This window comes from Gallus gallus, chromosome 2 (assembly GCF_016699485.2).
Source record: "Gallus gallus isolate bGalGal1 chromosome 2, bGalGal1.mat.broiler.GRCg7b, whole genome shotgun sequence".
NCBI classification, from domain to species: domain Eukaryota; kingdom Metazoa; phylum Chordata; class Aves; order Galliformes; family Phasianidae; genus Gallus; species Gallus gallus.
In genome coordinates this window covers 114,830,017-114,840,403 of record NC_052533.1, presented here as the reverse complement: position 1 = coordinate 114,840,403, position 10,387 = coordinate 114,830,017, and positions in this window count along the sequence as shown.

Here is a 10,387-nt window from a genome sequence, read left to right as displayed (position 1 = left end):
CGTGGAATAAACTACAACCTACGTTTGACGATACAAAGACTCTCCGGGAGCTTTACTCAAAGGATTGGTTTTATTTAGAAGTAGTCTTAAGGGAATTGATTAGTGCGAATGAGCCCAATTCCTACTGCTATTAGTCCGGTTGTACACCAGAATAATTCCACTTGAGCTGTGCTAAATCAGAACTGATCCAACGTTGTGAGTGAATCAAGCTGCATGAAATATGACTTCTAACAATGGACAGTGGCATGACCATAGCTGCACCATACATATGACCAAGGTCCAACACAATGTGAACAACAAATACTCTAAAAGTGAAATTTATTCCAGCATTTAGTTTTGTGGCAAACATTCAGATACCAGTTTGGTACATAGGCAGTAAGCACACTAATGTCTTCTAATGCTAGACCTCACTTAAATATTTTTTTAAGTTTCCTTGACCTTGGATAAGCTTAAGCATTGCAGTCTTAAATGCTCACTTTCATTAGGGAGCTGTGGATTATTATTCCTGTGCCAGATGAGCCAAAAGAGAGGTCCCTCTTGGAGCTGCAGCTTGCTGGTCTGTGTGGCTTCCCCTGGAGAATGCCAGCCTATCCCTCCAGTGGGTTGGACTCTTGCCCTGCAGCTGGGGGAGAATAGGATCCTTGTAGTTCTGCTAGCATCATGAGCTAGAAACAGCTTTGGAATTTATACATTATGTTCACTTTATGTAAAGTTAAAATTGGAATGCTCATACATGCTGTAGTCCACCTTAGCGATTACAAAGAAACCTCAGGGCTACGGCTTCTGTGTTTAGAGATGTACAATATGGCATTTCTCAGGATCAACTTGGGTTGGTTGGTTGCTTTCATTTTATTTTCCCTTCTGCTTCATTGCTGTTGGTGTTTTCAGGGAGGTGTGGAACTGGGTAGACTTCTCTAGCGTTACTTGCTGTTAGACTGCATGACCCCTGGATACAATTAATACAGCATCAGGAATTCTGTACCTGCTGCTGCCTTTTATGGTATTTCATGTTTCTTCTACACAGTCCTAAGGATCGCTTCCCCGATTCCTGCTTTTCTGTGTCTTCTGACTACAGAGCAGAGGGAAAAGAACAGATATTAAAACCCAACCAACCGGGCAAAACAGAACAAAACAAAGCAAACTGGTCATTGAAAGAACATGCTCATAAACAAAATGCCTCAAAGACCTCTGTAGGAACTACAAAGTCAGCTTTACATGTGTCGTCCCGAGGCAGTGTGAGCACAGAGCCATACCCATGCCTGTCGCTGCCTGCCTGTGGGCGCAGCTTGGCATCCCTGGGTGCCGCCTGAGCTGGACGGCATCGCGCAGGCTGTGTGGGCGCCGGGCAGAGCAGCCCCGAAACCCTCCGCCCGCAATTTACAAGTGAATGCCATCTTCTCCGGAGCCATACGGAGGGAGCCGGTGTCTGCACGGCCCACAGCACCAGAAGTAGGCCAGTCTGTGCCTCGCCCCTGCGCTGGCGAACGGCCAGGCTTTGTGTACGCCAGACACCAGATGGGAAGCAATTATGAGTGTGACAAGCGGGTCATCTGGCAGACACCGCGCGGACCTGCTGCTGCATAATTTTTGGCGGGAAGGGGAGAGCTTTCTCTTTCCCTTTTTGTTGCTCACACAACCTCTCTTTAGAGCAGGCTCCTCGGGGAGCACGCAGGGGTTGGGCGCAGAGCGTCCTGTGTGTGCTGAGTTTGTGCTCCCTTTGTGCCCTCGCTGGCACTGAGCAGAGCGCAAGCATTTTCCCTTGGCCAGCAGCAAGCAGTGCTGCTCTGTGGCGCGCAGTTGGCAAATACCGGCCCGCAGTGCTGGCATGAAGGCCTCGCTGGCCTGGCAAAGCGAATGGGAAGGAGGCCTGCAGCACAGGCCCATGGGGAGACGATCCCTCATCCCCCAGCACCCTCCTCCTCCAGTGGGGGAGCCCACGTGAAAGAGCAGCCCAGCCCTCCCCAAACCTCCCTGCATGGAAACTGGAGGGCTGGGCTGCGAGTTAGGAGCAGCCCTGGAGCAATAAGGGCCACGGTGGACACCAGTCTGTAAAGAGGAGTTTTGCCAGCCTGTGCAAATCAGCTTAACTGCATCCAGCTGAGGCCGACAATGCAGCCCCTCCACTGACAGCGTGTGGATAATTGCGTTGGGCAAACATGTAAAATGCATTACTTGCTCCACTGATGTTGTCTGGTGGGCTGGAGAAAAATGTAAGAGGGGTCTGGGGTCGATTGGGGTCATGCTTTTGGGGAGGCTGGGATACTGCCTGTGCTGGGGCAGGGTTACTGCAGAGCGTGGCTGAGCTGTCAGAGCTGGAAATGGTGCTCAGGTGGGTGGCTGAGTCCAGCTCCTGGCAGACATGGCAGTGTGGTTTTCTCAGTGATTTTCTTCCTGGTGTTTGCCACTGGAAGGGGAGTGGGGCAGGGTTTGAAGGGCAACCAGGGGGCCAGCACCCACAAACTCAGCAGCATGTGATCCTGCTCAGTTTCCTGTACTTTGGTTCTGGGCTCTGCAGTGAGCACAGCCCTGCTCCAATGCACCCAGCCCTGACAGCAGCTTGGTTCAGCAATGGGTCCATTGGCCTACAACAGTCTCAGCCCTCTGCATCTGCCTCGTTCAGACTCCTGGAGACAGTCAGCATTAATAGCAAAGGCATGTGCTGTAGAGTTGCTTGGAGCCAGCTTAAGTAGTCAGTAATTAATATAAAATAAGAAGCTGAATTAAAATCACAATGAGATGCTGGTGTCTCTGTATAGCTCCAAAATGCCGGTAGCTGCAAGGGCATGGATCTGCCTGCTGGGGAGAGTTCTTAGGTTTGAAGTCAAATCTATGTACACAGACCTTCAGGTGGTGGCTGGACATGAGTACTTTGTGTTGTCCCTGGTATTTTTTTCTCCTTTGACTTACTTTATATGTTGAGAACTCCTGAGAGGGTACCTGGGAGATAGCGTTGTTCTTGCTTATAGCTCAGAACAGAACATTTGCAGATAGTGCTTGTTGCAAGGTTTAGATTTGCAAAGGGAGATAGACTGAAGGATGGAAGTGATCACATTGCAGTACAGGTTTTGGGCCTCTGTTTCTCCTGTGAATAGCCTCAGAAAAGACTCTTTGCTGAACGTGAATAAAGCTGTTGATTTACTTAAACAATACAAGGGCTGCAAAGCAGTGAAGCATACCCCAAAATCTGCTACCTGTGGCCACCTGGCAAGCTTGGCTCCATAGCATGAGCCTGCATTGGGTGGGTTGGCTGCCAGTCACGTTGCTGCTCAGGACTGCCTTGTTGTGGCATTGTCTCATCTTTCCCCCAAAGCCCAACCCTTTTTAACAAGTGGTACTCAGGCAGTGATGCTGAAAATCTCTATTTAGGCCTGAGATAAGTCGAAAAAGTGAGGGGTCCCAGCCCATAGGGGCAGACATGAGCAGAACATGGAAAGATACAGACCCAAGGCTGGCTTGTCCACCTGTGTAGCACATTCCTATTTGCTGTTTAAAGCCACCTAAATGTAACACACCAAGGACCTGGGAGCTTGGTTTTCACCTGGCCACCAGCAGCTGGACCTGTTGTCTGCATTTTTCCCTCTCCTGTAGCACTGGTGATGTCAAGGCCCGGTGTCCCATGGCCTTGTGTGAGCGGTATGTGGCTGAGCTGGGTGGTGCCACTGACAAGGAGAGCACTTTCCTGCTTCACTTTGGGTGGTGTGGAGTGGTATTTGTCCAGGTGTCCTGCAGGGACGTGTATGGAGCAGTTCTAGTGTAACACTTTGAACGCTTTGCCGACTATTTCTGTGGGGAGCCATTTTGTTTCAGGACCCCTCTGGCTGTGCTCGTTACCAGAGTGTGGTACAACTTGACAGCTGTGTGAGTCTGCTCTGACTGGATGGACATCAACACGCTTTCTTGTGGTAAATAAAGGGAAATACAGTAACGACGTTTGCAGTGAATGGTGGCGGCTGGGTGATAGGATCGCTCAGGGTGCACCAGCTGTGACAGGGTTTGTGCATGTGCTACTTTCCAAACCACTCTGCTTAAACCAACAGTGCATAACTAGATGCACTAGATAGCTTAGCGGGAGCTAAGCTGTGAGTTTTCCCTCCGCTGTGGGGCCTCTGGGAGAAACTGAGAAGGGCTTCTGGCTGCCAACCTGATGCCTGAGGTTTCTAGAGACAAAAGTGACCACTGTAACCATCTGACCTGACTCACAAAACTGGCACCATGGCCTAATTTCTGTCTAGCTTTACCCCATGCTTCTCTTACATGCTTTATTCAAATGCATGGAAAAGGAGATTGGAAAGCAGAGGGTGTGGCTCTTTTGCACGTCAGATCCTGGAGGAAGGATGTGTCCAAGTCATCTTGAGGCTCCTCCAAAACCACCACCATTCACCAAAACATGGAAAGTTGCAGATGTCTTTTTTCCAACACTGCCTGTAGTTACATGCCCACTGTGCCCAAGCAGCGGGCGCCAGGAACTTTGCATTAGCATTTATACCCAGGGTTTTGAATTTGCCTTTTCTCTGTCTGTTATTAATAGTCATCACTGGGTCCTGAGTGAATGGCCTCTGCTCTGGCCAGCAGGGAGGCTGGAGCTGGGACAATGCAGGTGCTGGTGTGGCAGCAATCAGACCACAACTGCTTTGTAAGATGCGGCTTGGTGAGTCCTCAGTCACACTGGAGGAGTTCATTTTGTATCCTTAGGAGAGAAAAGGCATCTCCTGAGGCCATGTGGCTTCTGTGTGCATCTCTGCTTCCCACTTGAAGACCTGGTGAGCACCCCATCAGAGACAAAAGCACCTTAATGTGCTGCTAGCAAAAGGAGTGCAAACCTTCCCAAGTATCTTCTCTGTCTATTAGTAAAATCCTGGGGACCACTTTGTCTTTTCTGTCAAAGGGCCTGTCCGTGGAGGAGAATATTAGAGGCTTCTTTCTTATTTTTTCTCCTTTCTGCTATACTTGTGTCTCTCTAATGGGATAACCCGCCTCAATCATGCTATAGTCAGCTAAATAGCTTGACATTTCTAATTATGGCATAAACTATTAAAAATAAAGCTCTGATATTAGCTGTCACCATCTCAATTAAAATGGGCATTGAAAGAGCCAGAGCAGTGGTCAACACCATTTTTAAGGGATCGTTATAAACAAGTCTTCCACCAACTTGCTTCAAACCTGGTTGGTAAATCTACTTGCATCTTAGCTTACAGGGACAAATGTCAAATATACAGTGTTAACGGGACTCTGGGTGGGAGTTACAGAGAAGCAGAGCTGCAGTTTTCACAGGAAAGACTGTCTTTACTCCAGAAAATCCCTTGCAGGACTTTGTGCCACCAGTTGCGGATAGCCTTGCTATGATTAGTGCTGAAGGTCAGGCTGAAGTGCCTTGAGACTCAGGCAGCTTTTGCTTCGTAATTTTGTTTTGTTTGACAGCCTTTGTTGCTGGGACGACTGCTTTGATGACGGCATCGTTGCTTCCTGACCTCCGCCTTGCTCTCCATGGCACAGAGCAGCAGCAGCAGGCTCTGCAGCGCAGGGTTTTGCAGCGTCAGCTCTCAGCATGACTGCGCCTGAGCGGGAATGACAGTGCTGAGGGCTGGCTTTACCCAACAGTGCCCGCTCAGTTGCACAGGGAGGCACCAGGCACGTTGCAGGGCCTTTTGCATGTCTTTTCTGCTTTATGGTCCAGTGCATGCACCTCACAAGAAGGGGAGCATCAGGCAAACTGACTCCGCACTGCCTTTTGCTATTTTGCCGCTATGCAAAACGTGACTCTGCAAGTAGGAAAATGTTGGTCTAAAATAAAGCAGAGTAAGCTGTGAAGCAGGTGGGTCGTTGGGTGCGGGGCTGGGCCCCATGTGCAGAATGCCTGGCCCAGGCTGGCACCGATGGGGTGTCAGGGCCTCTTCTCTGCCTTTACGTCAGTCTTGTTTGTAAGGCTGCTAAAAATGTTGCCTTTCTGGGGGGGGGGGAGCCAGCCTGACCGCTGAAGGGAGGGACATCCAGTTCATGCTGATTGGTTCTTGTTTGAGCTCAGCTGCTGGTTTTATTCTTCTGGGCCTTCAGCTAACTTTATTAATCATTCAACTCTCTTTTCCTTCTAAACTCTAAGCTCTGTTCTTTATTTTAGCAATCTAGGACTAGAGGGAATGGCTTCAAGCGGCGCCAGGGAAGATTCAGGCTGGATGTTAGGAAATACTACTTCTCTGAAAGGGTGGTCAGGCACTGGAATGGGCTGCCCAGAGAGGTGGTGGAGTCACCGAGCCTGGTGGTGTTCAAAGAGCGTTTGGATGTTGTGTTGAGGGACGTGGTTTAGTGAAAACCATTGGTGAAGGGCGAATAGTTGGACTGGGTGATCCTGTGGGTCTTTTCCAACCTTAGCGATTCTATGATTCTGTGAACCCATTCATTTAAATTATAGTTCTGCCACTTAAAAAAGAGCTGTGCTGCTCACTTGTGAATATCTACAGAGTTCATGTTGAGATTTTAAAAATCTCTCATAGAATATATATGGTTATTTGGCATCTGTATCATTTATGGAGTTTGCATAGAGCTTTGTGAGCTGGGATTTCATCTGAGAAACCTGACTTGTTCCATTTTTGTTTGCATGTGCGAGTCGTGATGTCGTAACTCCTTTGGCTGGGTAACTCAGAGATGTGAAATTTGTCATGCAAATACCAACGTTCCATTTAAAAATGTTTTCTGTAAAAAGTGTATGCTATTCCCTAAAACAAAGACGCCTGTGAGTGGCACTTCTGGTAAATCCCTTTGCTACACGATCTGTAGAGTGAAAGCAAAAGGGGAAGGAAGGCAGGCAAAGCATATGTGAGATTTTCAATGCATCACTAAGAATTATTGTGTATAGTAGCCTCGCTTTAAATTCACTACAGTTTATTTAAATAAAGCGGTATGCAAATAACTGATGGATATTTTAAGGAGTAGCTCTGTCGCAAAGATGTTTTTGAAGTGGTGAGCAGATATTAGAAACTATTTTTGGAAATGAAATACAAATTACTGCCAGCATGATGCTAAACGTAGCGGGCTATCCTCATGCTATTTTAGTCATGTCCGTGCCCCAGTTTGTATCTCTGTAGTGCTGGGGAACCAAAAAAATTGTGAAATGACAAGAAACGTGTCTGAAAAATGATTTCTCCCATAGATGTTATGAAGTGTGAGAGCGTGCATGTGCCAGGCAGTGCCAGCAGCCATGCCCTGAGCTGCAGATAGCTGCTTGTCTGTCTTTGGGCAAAATGGCATGGTTTGCTTATGTCATGATCACTATTTTACATTTGTTCTGACGGTGTGTTGGAGCTTATCCAACACCATTTTCTGTATGGGTTCATCTGGAAATGGCATTGTATGCCCACATCTCATGCCCATCCATATCCCATGCCCTGCTCAGGCCTTGGTTTTCATGGGCTGACCAAGGGTCAGACATTCACAGTGGGATTCCCAACAGAGGCCAGGCTGTTCCCCCACCACCTGCAGAAATGATGTGATGAGCCCTTTGCAAGCCCCATCAAGAACACACTCCTGTGTTGCTAATTGTAAGTGTAGATGCTGTCTATAACCAAAGCACCAGCAGTGTTGTGCCTCCTTATGAGAGCTGAGGAGATAAGGCCTCTTGTAAGGGACAGGGTGTCCAAAGTCCAGGTTGGTGAAGGATGCCAATGTCATGCATTTTCTTTTCCTACTGTTTCTCAAAGTCTTTCCCTTTACAAGCTTGAGTCAGCTCCTCCAGCCTGAGCTCCTGTGCCCCTGTGCCACCCACCTCATGTTGGGCCTTGTGCTTTCAGTGCATGATTCCCAAAGGCTGTGCTCTGTTTGAGGTAAGTTGAGTGAATTTGCTGAAAATAGAGAGCACTTGGTTTTAGTTTCTACTAGAGTCTTGATTACCCTTGAGGAGAGTCATTCTTCATGCTCTTACCTAATGGGAAGCAGGTGATTCTGCTTACCTCCCATTGCCATGAGGAAACTAGATGCCGTGTCCATGTTGCACTTGGATCAGATGAGAAAGTGTCTCTGTTATCACGGAATTGCGGGAGTTGGAAGGGACCTCAGGAGACCACTGAGTCCAACCTCTTGCTAAAGCAGGTACCCTACAATAGGTTGTGCAGGTAGGCATCCAGCTGGGTCTTGAATATCTCCACAGAAGAAGACTCCACAACCTCTCTGGGCAACCTGTTTCAGTGCTCCATCACCCTTACCATAAAGAAGTTCTTCTGCATGTAGCATCTAACTCCTGGCTGTTCTCTGAGTATCTAAGATGACTTTCCCACTAGTACAGTACTGGATCTGTTCACAAATGCACACTTTTGGGCTCTTCCTTTGGGGGAACAAATTTGCACTCTTTGCCATGAGTTGTGCGTGTTCCTCAACATCACAAAACCTGCCTTTATTTCCAACTAAATCCTTCCCAAAAATCACTGAGACACAGATGTTACCACATTACTTGTTTCTTGTATTTTTTTATTTTTATTTTTGGTATGAACAGGACATATTTTATTTGCATCAGTAAAATAGTATCTACTACAATACAAGAAATCTTCACAGCAGTTCCTGCAATACAGAGAAGTTTTGTCCTTTCCTCCACTTGCGGACCCAAGTTATAAATTAAATAAATAAGGAAACCATAAATACACATGTCAAAATACAGCAAATGTGACGTAGAAATATCAGTTATCTCTTCTCCATCATTATACTACTTACAGCTATTAATTAACAGAATGAACTACTAAGATACAATTCTCAGCAGACAAAACTCTTGCTGCCCTGGACTATGCTCTTCAGGTCACATTAGCTACACGGGCAGGTATCCCAAATACAGCGAGTGGACACTTCCCTCTGTCTGCTTTTTATTTTTGCTTTGCTTGGGGAGTGAGACCAGTTATTATCATCTTCCCTACTCCTTGGGTGTCTATATTGCTGTGCAAGTGAGTAGTCCCAACGAATCTACTTGGTTTACCTGTTCACAGTAAAAATACTAGGTGATATTTGTAAAAGACATTTCAGGAAAATCTTGGGGATGGCTGCAGCTCTGTTCAGCTGTGGAGGACTTGATGTTGGCAGGGTTATGCAATCCAGACTATTGCACAGGGGCAGTGGGTCAGGCTCCAAGGTAAAGGTGTGGTGAACCCCTGTGATGGGTTCACCTCCTGTTGCATGTAGTTAAAGAGGAGCTGCATGCTGCTCTGCTTCCAGGAGGATGCAAGGAAGCAGGAGAGGAGCTCATCCCTCTGGGCTGTCTCTGTCAGGCTGCTGGGCCAGAGCAGGACTTCTGCCTTGGGGAAGAAGGAGGAAGGGGAAAGGCGGTGTGAATTCTAGCCATGGTGCTGTCTGAAGGGCAGCTGAGGTATTTTATGAAGGCCTGATTCCTCACTGCTTTTGGCACCCTCCAGACTGAGAGACTGGAGGTGGCATAATATGTTTTTAAACAAGGCCTTCTAGCCTGTTCCACTGCCTTTTCCAGCATATGCCTGCTGGGGATGTGTGCTCTCTAAAGCAAACTGGGTCTCTAAACCAGACTGCTGCAGTTGCTTTCACATCACACAGACTTTGCTTTCTTAAGTTGTCAAGCTGTGAACCTTTCCTGTGCACCTCTCCACACCACACACCCTAAAACCCATGGACCTGGTTGCTTTTGCAGCCTTTCCCTCCTGCCCAGGCTGCACCTCTGGTTTGTTGGTCCCTGGCTGTGGATCCCTGCTAAAGTCTGCTGCTCTGTAGGCTCAGGCAAACCAAAATCCTGTGCGATAACTGCAGGGGAGCACTCATATGGGACAAGTGTTGTTCCTGACTAATACAATATTGTCTGTAGTACTGGTGAAATCTTTTTGTATGATCTTCTTTTGAAAGAAAAAAACTGTGTTCAGCAATTTCTAAATAAAAAAAAGGGGGGGGGGGGGGGGGGGGGAGGGAATGGGGTTGAAATTCTGTTAAATCCACCAGTCCATAAACAAATATCTCCTATTGTTTAACTGGGAATGGCTGTTTACGAGAGTGGATAGTGATAGGATAAGGGAGAATGGTTTTAAACTGAGACAGGGGAGGTTTAGGTTAGATGTTAGGTGGAAGTTTTTCACACAGAGGGTGGTGACACACTGGAACAGGTTGCCCAAGGAGGCTGTGGATGCCCCATCCCTGGAGGCATTCAAGGCCAGGCTGGATGTGGCTCTGGGCAGCCTGGTCTGGTGGTTGGCGACCCTTCACATAGCAGGGGGGTTGAAACTCGATGGTCATTGTGGTCCTTTTCAACCCAGGCCATTCTATGATTCTATGATAAGTTTGGTAAATGCAAACTTACTCAGTTCTGACTCACCCATTCTTTTAAAATTTTTTCAACTTTTGGTCCTTCTTGAAATACCAAAACTGAGGGAAAAATATGTTTAGCGTATGTCACTGA